Source organism: Aotus nancymaae, unplaced genomic scaffold, assembly GCF_030222135.1.
Source record: "Aotus nancymaae isolate 86718 unplaced genomic scaffold, 86718_ANA_hifiasm-v0.15.2.pri h1tg000019l, whole genome shotgun sequence".
NCBI classification, from domain to species: domain Eukaryota; kingdom Metazoa; phylum Chordata; class Mammalia; order Primates; family Aotidae; genus Aotus; species Aotus nancymaae.
In genome coordinates this window covers 52,838,057-52,850,424 of record NW_026988431.1, presented here as the reverse complement: position 1 = coordinate 52,850,424, position 12,368 = coordinate 52,838,057, and the positions used below count along the sequence as shown (strand labels likewise).

Below are 12,368 nucleotides of genomic sequence, written 5' to 3'. Positions count from 1 at the left end.
CAGCAACTTACATCCAGGTGAAGAACACGTGGACAAAGGTAGGAAGTTATGGCCAGTCCGGTAAGGCCAGGAGTTTTCTGCAAAGTCATGAAGACCGGGTGAGTAGGGGAAGGAGGTGACTAAGGCCAGATGGGTAATGTCAAGTTCATCATACCATGAGGATAAAATAAGGTGACGAATGTAAACAGATCTGTTAGGTTGGCTGAGTTTGGCCAGGTTGTTAAAACCAGGTATCTAAATCCAGCTAAGTTAAGGAATATTTCAGTAACCCCAGGTTGTGATATCTACAGGGAGAACACCCAGTAGGGTTAAGGGCCTGGGCCAGGGACATGGAGTTTGGTAGAAAGCTGTAGCTGGGCTTGGGCCTGGGGCTGGGATGTGGAGTTGGGGGTAAAGCTGGGGCCGGGCCTTGGCCTGGGTCTGGGGTAGGGACATGGGCTGGGATGTGCAGTTGCGGGTAAAGCTGGTGTGGGGGCATTGGCCTGGGACATGGAGTTGGGGTAAAAGTGTCATTGAGGCTGGGGCTGGGCCTGGGGTTTAATCAGTAAATTTCGCCAGGTTGTTAAAACCAGGTATCTATATCCAGCTAAGTTAAGGAATATTTCAGTTACCCCAGGACGAGATATCTACACGGAAAACATCCAGTAGGATTAAGGGCCTGGACTAGGGACATGGAGTTTGGGAGAAAGGTATAGCTGGACATAGGCCTGAACATGTGTCCGGTCCTGGGCCAGGGTATGGGCTGGGGCTCAGTCTTGGGCTAGGTCGTGGTGTTGGAGGTAAAGCTGGGACTGGGGCTGGACCTGGGTCTGGGTCATGGAGTTGGTGTAAAACTGTGGCTGTGGCTGGGCTTAGGGCTGATACATGGAGTTGTGGGTAAAGCTGTGACTGGGGTATGGCCTGGGACATGGAGTTGGGGGTGGAGCTGGGGCTGGGGCTGGGCCATATTTTTTTGTATAAACCTGGGGCAGTGTCTAGGGCAGGGCCATGGAGTTTGGTAAACCCAGGCATTGGCTTAAAGCCTGTTACAGAAAACCAGAATGCTAAGGACAGTTCTGAAATCTAAGTGTGGATCCATGTGGGTCATGTATAATCAGTAAGAGGTGGCCAATCTAATTGGCTAATACAGGTTTTTAAGGCCACGAAGTTATGACCCACAGGGTTATATCAGCTGGGGAAGGCGAATGTCATCGGACCAGGGCTGTAAAATGAGGTGGGTAAGGCAACAAGGCAAGGGCAGGGGAGCAGTAGCAGGAGCTTCAGAAGGCAGATTGGGAAATATTATTGGGTAAAATCAGCTGAATCTGATGGGAGATTGAGGCCAGCAAATTACATCCAGGTGAATAAGAACACGTGGCCAATGGCAGAAAATTTTTGGCAGTCCGGTAAGCCCAGGATTTTTCCGCACGGTCATGAAGACTGGGTGAGTAGGGCAAGGAGGTGACTAAGGCCAGATGGGTAATGTCAAGTTCATCATACCATGAGGATAAAATAAGGTGATGAATGCAAACAAGTCAATAAGGTTGACTGAGTATGTCCAGGTTGTTAAAACCATTATCTAAATCCAGCTCAGTTAAGGAATATTTCAGTAATCCCATGTTGTGTTATCAACTGGGAAAACACCCAGTAGCATTAGGGGCCTGGGCCAGGGACATGGAGTTGGGGAGAATCCTACAGCTGGGGCTGGGGTCTGTCCGGGTCTTGGGCCAGGGTGAGGCTCAGGTTGGGGCTGGGACATGGAATTGAGGTTTAATCTGGTTTGGGGCTGTGGCTGGGCCATGGAGTAGGAGTTATAGCCTGGGGATAGGGCTGGCGCTGGGGCTGAGGCTTGGGTTAATCTTGAGGCTGGGGCTTGACCTGGGCTTATGTCTGGGGCATGGAGTTGGATATAAATCTTGGCCTGGGCCTCGAACATGGAGTTAAGGGTATACCTAGGGCTGGGCCATGGAGCTAGAGGCAAAGCTGTGGATGGGACTTGAGCTGGAATATGGAGTTGAGGGTAACGCTAAGGCTGAGATTGGGGCTGTGCCGGGGCCTGAGCCTGGGATATGGAGTTGGGCATGAAGCTACGGGAAAATGGCAGGGTGGTGTTGATACCAGGGGACAGAACCAATGGAAGTAAACCCAGAGGCTTGTAGCCTGTTAGATAAAATCAGAAGGCTAAGGACACTTGTGAAAACTAGCTGTGGAGGCCATGTGGGTCATGTATGATCCTTGAGGTGGGAAAACTAGGTGGCTAATACAACTTTTTAAGGCCATGAGGTTAAGACCCACAGGGTTGTATCAGCTGGGGAAGGCGAGTGTGGTTGGGCCTTAAATAAGGGCTGTAAAATAAGGTGGATAAGGCAACAAGGCAAGGGCAGTGGCAGGATCTTCAAAAGGCAGGTGGGTGAATCATAATGGGTAAAATCAGCTGAGTCTGATTGGTTATTGAGGCCAGCAAATTACATCCAGGTGAGTAAGAACACATGGACAAAGGCAGGAAGTTATGGCCAGTGGGTAAGGCCAGGAATTTTAGGCAAAATCATGAAGATTGGGCGAGTAGGGCAAGGAGGTGAATAAGGCCTGATAGGTAATGTCAAGTTCATCATACCATGAGGGTAAAGTAAGGTGACGAATACAAACAGGTCAATAAGTTTGGCTGAGTTTGGCCAGGTTGTTAAAACCAGGTATCTAAATCCAGCTCAATAAAGGACTATTTCAGTAACCCCAGGCTGTGAAATCAACAGGGAAAACACCCATTAGGAATAAGGGCAAGTTGCCAAGCCAGTCAAATAATAACTGTAGGTAAATACTAGGTGGGTATGACTGGAGTGAAGGCTAGGAGGTGGAGGCCAGCCAAATGAAACAGGTGGTAAACACCAGTAGGACATGAAGCCAGCAGATTGTTATCCAGGCTGAGGCCAGGCAACTGGAGAGGGCAGGTGTGTATTGTTGAGAAACATTAATTTCATCCTGCCCCCATGGCTCCTTTGTGGAGGATACCTTTTAGTTTGTAATTAGTGGGAGGCGGTAACAGCTGCCTACTTGGTATATTCTTGCATTGTGTGGCTAATGGGACGTGTTTGATTCCAAAAGGAATGGGGAAGCAGGAGTGTAAATATAGGAAACAAGGCAGGGGAGTACACCTAGGGAGATACATCCAGGGGTAACTCCTGGTAGATAAAATCAGTTAAGGACATTTGTATCAACCAAGTGTCAAGGCCATGTGAATAGCCTATGGTCTTTAAGACTATATAGGAAAACTATGTCGCTATTACCAGTTGTTAGGCCATGAAGTTAAGGCCCTTAGGCTTAGGACAGATGAGGAAGGCTAATAGGGTCTGGCCAGGGCTGTAAGATGAGCTGAGTAAGGTCAGGTGGGTATGCTAGGTGCATAAAGCCAAGAGACTCCTAATGGGTGAAATAGGTCAGGAGGTTCATAAGATAGGTGGGTACATCTAGCTTGGCAAACCCATGAGGTTAAGACCAGATCAGGAAGCCAAATGACTGAAAAGTCTGGAGGGGCTTACACCAGTAAGTTAATGCCTTCCGAAATAGAGGTAGGTTGCTAACTCTACCTGGGTAATGCCAAGAGGTTAATACTAGGCAGACTGGGCCATGTGGTTAAGGCCGTGTGAGTTAGAATGAAAGGTTAAGGCCAAGTGTGAATGCCAGGTTGGGAAGATCATGAGGTTAAGGCCATGTGGGTAATGCAAGATGTCTAAATATGGGGCTGGGGCGGGGGCATGGAGTTGCAGGTAAAATTAGGGAAAAAGGGCAGGGAGATGATAAAACCAAGGAAGAAAACCTAGGGAGGTAAATCCAGGGGCTTAAGTCCTATTAGGTAAAATCAGAAGGCTAAGGACAATTGTGAAAACCCAGTGTGGAGGCCATGTGAGTAATGTAGAATCAGTAAGAGTGGTTGGGAAAACTAGGTGGCTAATTCAGGCCAACAGGTTAAGGCCTATAGGGTTAGGCAAGGTGGGGAAGGCTAATTCAATCTGTCCAGAATCTTATGAGGTGAATAAGACCAAGGAGCAAGGGCAGGGGAGCAATGACAGAAGCTTCATAGGGTCATAAGGCAGGTGGGTGTTGAAGGGAGATTGAGGCTAGCAAATTGCAGCCAGGTGAGTAAGAACAGGTAGACATAGCAGGAAGATAGCCAGTTGGGGTAGGGCAGGATTTTTAAGCAAAGTCATGAAGACTGGGTGAGAAAGGCCAGGAGGTTAATAAGGCCAGATGGATAATATCAACTCTTGGAACACATTCAGAGGATGAGAGGGGACTACTGTACCTGTGAGGGGATCAGCTCATCTTCAGCTTCCTCTACTCTCATGGGGATGCTCCCTGTCTCTGAACATTAGTCTGGGTGAGTATCTGTGAAGTTCTTAGTTCAGCACATGACCATTTTTTCATTAGTGCCCCTTGTCATGGTCTACTGTAGTAACTTACCTGCATGGGACTAACTTACCTGCATGCTGGAAAAACAAAATAGTAGCTGTCAAAGGACATCTGCCTTCTCACTTGCTCAATGTCAAGGCCATGCCAGACCCCATGTCCCCTGCAGATCATTGCTCTCCATGACAACCCCATTTCATAACTCTGTAAGGGGGTCATTTTGCTACTGACTTCTTTCTTCATCATGACAACTTACGAATGAAGGAACACTTTTTAAACTGCACATGGTCAGGGACTGCAGGTAGGAGGTGTTCCCTGCCTTGGGTAGGGAATTGGCTTTACTCATGGTGGAGAAGGGTGGAGCCGAGGCTGCTCCTCATCCCTGTGGCAGCAGAACATGTAGAACATTCAGAAGACACCTCACAAACAGGATCTGTTTACTGCCTGGTGCAATGGCTGAGGATGCAGCACACCCACACACAGCCCAGGCAGGAATACAGTAATGCCAGCTGTTGTACTCACATTTATAAATCCCATTATGTTGTTGTTCACAGCAGTCAGTCGCAGCCCTGGAAGGAGGTCCTATTACTGCCATCTTTTTAAAAAAATGCACAAATGACCACAATTCTCATAACCCTGAAGTTGCATTCATTGCCCACACAACAGGTGCAAACTCTTAAGAAAGAGACTGTGCAGAAAGGAGATGGTGCCCTGCCCACCCTGCCTCCCACTGCTCCCCCTCCAGCTTCCCCTCCCAGCCTCTCAACACCCTGGCCACATGGCCCTGTGGTGACTGTGCCTGTGTTGCTCAGTTCAGGAGACTTTCCCTGGGGATCCACAGGCCCCCAAGGAGGGCACTGATGAGAAAAGGTGTGAAGACAGTCCATTACTCTGGAAGGTCCCTGTGTGAAAGGAAAGGTGGGGTCAGCACACAGGTGGAAGGGCAGCCAGGTTGGGCACAAACCCAGAATACCTCAGTGCAGCCTGTGTGAGCTTCCCACTTCTGCTCATCACTCCCATCTTGACTCTTCTTGAATTTTCTAATTTACTGTACACTCTACTTATTCTTTATTGCCTATATCCCCCACTGAAGTATAAACTCTGTAAGGGCAGGAATTTTGCCAGGTAATAAAAGTGCTGAAGGAAGTGCCCTTCAGTCTAGGGTAAACAGGCACAGGGCCGGGTGTGGTGGCTCATGCCTGTAATCCTAGCACTTTGGGAGGCCGAGGTGGGTGGATCACCTGAGGTCAGGAGTTCAAGACCAGCCTGGCCATCATAGTGAAACCCCATCTTGTAAAAAAAAAAAAAAAAAAAAAAATGCACAGGAGTGGATAGGGAGAGGCAAGTAGAGGGTGGAAGAACTTTCTCCTTAAAGGGCTGCTCCATAAATAATTCAGGCTTGAGGGTCCTCCTGTCCTCATTACAAGTTCTCAGCCACACCACTTTAGCAAAAAAGCAGCCAAAGGTGATTGTAAACAAATCAGTGTGGTTGAGTTTTAACATGAAATTAACATTCCAATAAAAAGATACAGATAAGAACAGCAGATGGGGGGATCTGGCCCACAGACAGTAGCTTCTTAGCTGAAATGCAGGTGATGCTCCAGCACAGAAGTAATGGAAGAGGAGAGGTTTAAGTATAATAGTGACACAAAAATCTGAAAATGAGGCCACAGAACAACATTACAACCAACCTAATTTGTAGATATTCGTTACCAGGCACAGTGAAAACACCTACTAATGGTGAACCGGAGACAAAGCCACACATGGACATGATAGATATCTGCACATATTAATGTCCACACTGCCTCAGCAATGGACTTGATAAGGTTAACACCCACGCTAATGGCAAAGGCAACTTTTTACCCACTCGTACATCTCAACTCCATAATCAGCACCATGATTAACTAGTCAAAGGGCAGAAGCACTGAGACAGGCAAGAATGCTAAAGCCACCTGGTGGCAGCTGCACCAGTTCCACAAGGGAACAGAAAGACACAAATTCACCACTCTTTGCCCCCGTGAACATCAATAGAAAAAATAATAGCTTTTCTGTACATAACCAATAATGTGGTAGATAAATCATTTTTGCAATAGCCATTCAAATGCAAAATACCCAGGAATAATTGTAATACTAAACAAGTATGCAAAGCCAAGAGGAAAGCTAACATATCCCACGTTATAAAGCAGAAAACAATAATACTGCAAATTAAAATGCATAATACACTTTTAATCAATACACAAGTTTTGAGTGTGATTTTAAGAAGCTGAGAAACAGATTTGGGGCATAAAGCAGAGAACACTAATATTACAAATTGAAATGCATAATGCACTTTTTGTCAATACAAGTTTTGAGTGTGATTTTAAGGAGCTGAGAAACAGATTTGGGGCCTGGCACAGTGGCTTGCACCTGTAATCCCAGCACTTTGGGAGGCTGAGGTGGGCAGATCATTTGAGGTCAGGAGTTTGAGAGCAGCCTGACCAACCTCGTCTCTACAAAAAATACAAAAACTAGCCAGGTATGGTGCCGCATGCCTGTAGTTCCACCTACTTGGGAGGCTGAGGCAGGAGAATCATGAAACCAAGGAGATGGAGGTGGCAGTAAGCTGAGATTGTGCCACTGCCCTCCAGACTGGGCCACAGAGTAAGACTCTGTGTCAAAAAAAACAAAACAAAACAGATTTTGGAGAGCCCTGGAAAGGAGACTAACCAACCCTACAAATACAACTGCCTCATCAGTGGGAACCTTATGCCAATGCCTCAGTTGTGCCCCACTGGAGCCCTGGCCCCCCTTGCCACAGCATTCAGACGGTCTCCACTTAACCCATTCTTGCAACTCCTATGTAGGCACTTGAGATACTCGCTCAGACTTCAGAATAAATACAGCCCACAGACAAGAAGCATCTTTCTTCTGTCTGGCCATGGACCCAGGCAGTTACAGCATGAGGCTCTTGGAGGAGAGGTTTGCTCTGGGGCTCAGCTGTTAGAGCCTCAGCCTAGAGTGGCCAGTAGCTGTCTTGGCACCTGAGGGAAGCAGGCCTCAAAGAAATCCCACTCCCTCAGGTAAAATGTAGAGACCTCCAGGATGGCCCAACTATCCTGCCATCAGAACTTATGGCCTCATCTAAAGCCCTCCCTTTGTGAGAGCTGATCTTCTAGTGGACTGATCTACTGACTTGCTTCTATTTATGGGGTCTGGCAGAAGTGAGATCAGGTCTCAAGAAACAGAACATGACTTGTGTCTTATTGGTGTATACTCACATTATCTGAGGAAGCCAGCTATCATAATGTGGTCAAGGAACCAAGGGAGACTCCAGCCACATGCCCACTACACACTGAATCCTGCCAGGAAACCTGGGGAGCTCAGAGGTGAAGCCCCACATAGAACAAAGGAACAGAATCAAGGGACCAGAAATGAAGCCACACATTTAAAGCCATTTAAGTTTGCAGAAAGATGACAAAAGCACACAATGGGGAAAGGACAGTCTCTTCCTAAGTGGTGTTGGGAAAACTGGACATCCACATGCAGAGTGAAATTAGACCCTTATCACACACTTACACAAAAATGGAATCAAAATAGGTTCAATACTTAAAAGTAAGACCTGTTTCTGACCAGCTTGGCCAACATGGTGAAACTCCATCTCTACTAAAAACACAAAAATGGGCCAGGTGCAGTGGCTCATGCCTGTAATCCCAGCACTTTGGGAGGCCAAGGCGGGTGGATCACGAGGTCAAGAGATCGAGACCATCCTGGTCAACATGGTGAAACCCCGTCTCTACTAAAAATACAAAAAATTATCTGGGCATGGTGGCACGTGCCTGTAATCCCAGCTACTCAGGAGGCTGAGGCAGGAGAATTGCCTGAACCCAGGAGGCGGAGGTTGTAGTGAACCGAGATCGCGCCATTGCACTCCAGCCTGGGTAACGAGCGAAACTCCATCTCAAAAAAAAAAAAAAAAAAAAAAAAAAAAAATCTGGGCATGGTGGCTCACGCCTGTAATCCCAGCTACTTGGGAGGCTGGGCAGGAGAATCACTTGGACCCAGGAGGCAGAGGTTGCAGTGAGCCGAGATCACACCACTGCACTCCAGCCTGGTTGACAGAGCAAGACTCTGTCTCAATGAAATAAAGTATCCAACAGGCAATGAAAAAATACCAAGCAGACAGGAAGGAAAAGTCATGACCTAAAAGCACAACCACAGAAACAGACACACGAGGTTCGCCAGGAGTAACCCTAAAAAAAAAATTATATGTCCAAGATATTAAAGCTCAAGATTGAGAATTTCAACAAAGGAACTGAAAACCATAAAAGACATCTAAAGGAAGTTCCTGGGGTTGGGGGGGAATACATTAACTGTACAGTAAATCCTCACAATGGAAACTATGTCTTTAAGCAAGCCTATAACAAAAGAATCTTAGGCTAATTAATATAAGCCAGAGTTAAACGGCGTATTTCTGATCACAAAATGTCAGCAAACTTCTAAAGAAAGATTAAAAACATTTTTTAAAAAGTGAAGGCAGATTAAAAACATTTCTAACATTATACATTGAAATAAATGTGAGCTATAGATCCATTGAATATTAATAAAAAGGCAATTAATGAAGTTTTGATGAATGAGTGCGTGATGGCGATTGCGGTGGTGATAGGCTGGGCATGGTGGTTCAGGCATGTAATCTCAGTGCTTTGGGAGGCCGAAGTGGGTGGATCACCTGAGGTCAGGAGTTCAAGACTAGCCTGACCGATATGGTGAAATTCTGTCTCTATTAAAAATACAAAAATTAGGCCGGGCGTGGTGGCTCACGCCTGTAATTCCAGCACTTTGGGAGGCTGAGGCGGGTGGATCATGAGGTCATGAGATCGAGACCATCCTGGTCAACATGGTGAAACCCAGTCTGTACTAAAAATACAAAAAATTAGCTGAGCATGGTGGTGCGTGCCTGTAATCCCAGCTACTCAGGAGGCTGAGGCAGGAGAATTGCCTGAACCCAGGAGGCGGAGGTTGCGGTGAGCCGAGATTGCGCCATTGCACTCCAGCCTGGGTAACGAGCGAAACTCCATCTCAAAAAAATAATAATAAAAAGTAAATAAAAATACAAAAATTAGTCTATGGCTATACCACCCTGAACGCGCCTGATCTCATCTGGTCTCGGAAGCTAAGCAGGGTTGGTCCTGGCTAGTACTTGGATGGGAGGCTGCCTGGGAATACACGGTGCTGTAGGCTTTAAAAAAAATAAAAAGCACAAAAATTAGCCAGGCATGGTGGTGCACATATACTCTCAGCTACTGGGGAGGTTGAGACGGGAGAATTGCTTGAACCCGGGAGGTGGAGTCTGCAGTGACCCAAGACCGTGCCACTGCACTCCAGCCTGGGTAACAGAGCAAGACTCCATCTCAAAGAATATATATATAAATTTGAAATAAATGTTTGTAAAGCCACAATTGGAAGGAGCACCTCCACCACACCATACAGTCACGATCACAAATATGAGTGGATGCTTTCAAACTACATCGTTTATTGTCATAGGATTGTATAATTATGTTTCAGGAATTTTGATTTGATGTTAATTTGTTTTTTTGGATTTCCAACCTGCTTATTCCACTTCAGGGTCTCAGGTAGCCAGAGCCTGTCCCAGTGGCTCGTGGCACAAGGCACAAACTGATCCTGGCCAACACACCATCCCATAGCAGGGTGTTCTCACATATGCCCACCGTCACTGAGACTGTGACCATAGACCCACCAATTCACCTCAGGAGTGCAGTGTAGGATGTGGAAGGAAACTTGAGTACCAAAAAAAACTTGCAGACAAGAGGAGAACATACAAACAAAACCCAGACAGTGGCTCGACAGCTGATTTGTTTTCTCATCAGTGTTATAACAAAATTATTTGCGAACCTGCTGTGAGACAAAGCTAGAGAAAATATCCAGATTTCAGGAGTTCAAGATCAGCCTAGGCAACAGAACGAGATGCAGTCTCTGTAAAAATAGTTTTTTAGGCCAGCTGCAGTGGCTCATGCCTGTAATTCCAGCACTTTGGGAGGCCGAGGTGGGCAGATCACCTGAGGTCTGGAGTTCAAGACCAGCCTGGCCACAGTGTAACCCTTTCTCTTCTAAAAATTACCAAAATTAGCCAGACATGGTTGTGGGTGCCCATTATCCCAGCTACTGGAGAGGCTGAGGTAGAAGAATTGCTTGAACCCAGGAGGTGGAGGTTGCAATATGCCACCGCACTCCAGCCTGGGTGATGAAGGCTTTGTCTGGAAAAAAAAAATCTAAGGTGCACAGAATAATGTAAAAAGCCCTAACAAATGTGTAATTTGAATGGAAGAAAACAAAGACTAATGCAGAAGCAATATTCCAATAGAAATAGGCAGATCAATAACCTTTTCATCAAAAGAAGCCCTTAAAAATTTTTAAAACAAGCCGGAGATAGGGAGGATATACTTGCAATACTTAGACACGACCCAGGTCCAAAATAAGACAAACCCTACAAATCACCATACAAAGACAAACAGCCCCCCCTTTTTAAAGAGATGCAATCTGTTGCCCAGGCTATGGGGGCAACATGGGGTCTATGCAGTGTTGACCAGCTGGTCAAAGCTATCACCAAAAGGTGTGAGCCACTGCGCCCAGCCAAACAACCCATTCTTTTAAGTGGACAAGAGCCTCTAACAGGCATCTGACAACAAAGGTTATTTGAAAACCAACAAGCACAAGAAAAAGTGCTCAACGTGCTTAATCACCATGAAAAACAAATCGAAACCCCAATGTAATCAATGCACACCAAATAAAAAGGCTAAAAGCTGTTATACAGTGACATGACACAACATGCAGGTAACCAAGGAACAGGAGAAGGGCCCCACATGCTAAGTGCTCTGTGTGCGCTGGAAAACCGTTGGACATGAGAGGGAGACCCCATGGACTTGCCACTTGCCCTACCACCCTGCTGTGCCGCCCTGTTAAACACTCAGTGGGAGCACAAACAGATGTACACCAAAGCCTGTGGCAAGATATTCAAAACTAGTTTATCATCATTCCTAAAAATGGAAAATAACCAAACTCAACTTTTAACAATAGAACAGGCCAGATGCAGTGGCTCATGCCTGTTATCCCAGCACTTCGGGAGGCACCACTGTACTCCAGCATGGTGGCAGAGTGAGACTCCGTCTCAAACAAACAAAACAGTAGAACAGATAAAGGAGGCCCGTTCAGTGAGCAAAGTATTGCTGTTGCAAGCATAGTTAACTTAGGCTTGACATCGAGCCTGAGATGCAGAGGGAAGGCACTGCCCAGGATGATCTTGTATGGTTTGTAGTATCACCTGGGTGGTAGAGACACAAGTGTGCAAGGTTTTTAAAAATCATTGAGCTCTATATTTAAAGCTATGCATTCTGTAGTATGTGATCATTCACATTCAGGTTTTATCAGTCATAAGAATCCTTGAGAAAAGTAGACAAATATCCACAAAAGCAAATAACCAATGCAAAAATACAATGGGGAAAAACTCACTGATGACGTCATTTAAAATGTATATATAGTAACCTATAAACTTACATGCAAGGTTAACATTTACAAAATGTTAAAACTTTCCTGAATATCTTTATTTTTAGAACTAAAGAAAAACTGTATATGAAAGGACAGTCAGACCAGGCTTTGAATAAGAACTGTTAAGTCAATTAAAACACAAATGCCTCCTAGAATACCAATTTTATAAAAGACCCTAAGTTCTGAACACATAAGCCACTGCATTCCATCCCTTTCATACTGAGAGAAATACAAAGGAAAACCTCCACCGCTGGACCTACAGAGATGCGAGCAGAGACAAATCCGGCTCTGGTGCCCAGCTCCTGCCTAACCCTGCCTAACCCTGCCTGACCCTCCCAGTCCTTCCTCCTTCGTGACTCTGTAACTCCACTTCCAAGAAGCCAGCAAGAGGAGCTGTGATGTCCCCCAGTTCTCCCACTTTCTCTCCTGTCCTGATGAAGAAACACCAG

At 46.1% G+C, this 12,368-nt stretch overlaps 2 pseudogenes; both read left to right on the top strand.

Annotated features, from left to right (window-relative positions):
• Positions 1-1,944: 1,944 nt before the first annotated feature.
• Positions 1,945-12,368, top strand: part of LOC105713587 (tubulin beta chain-like) — a 37,393-nt pseudogene continuing 26,969 nt past the window's right edge.
• On the top strand, positions 9,479-9,597 carry LOC135276002 (5S ribosomal RNA; annotated as a pseudogene).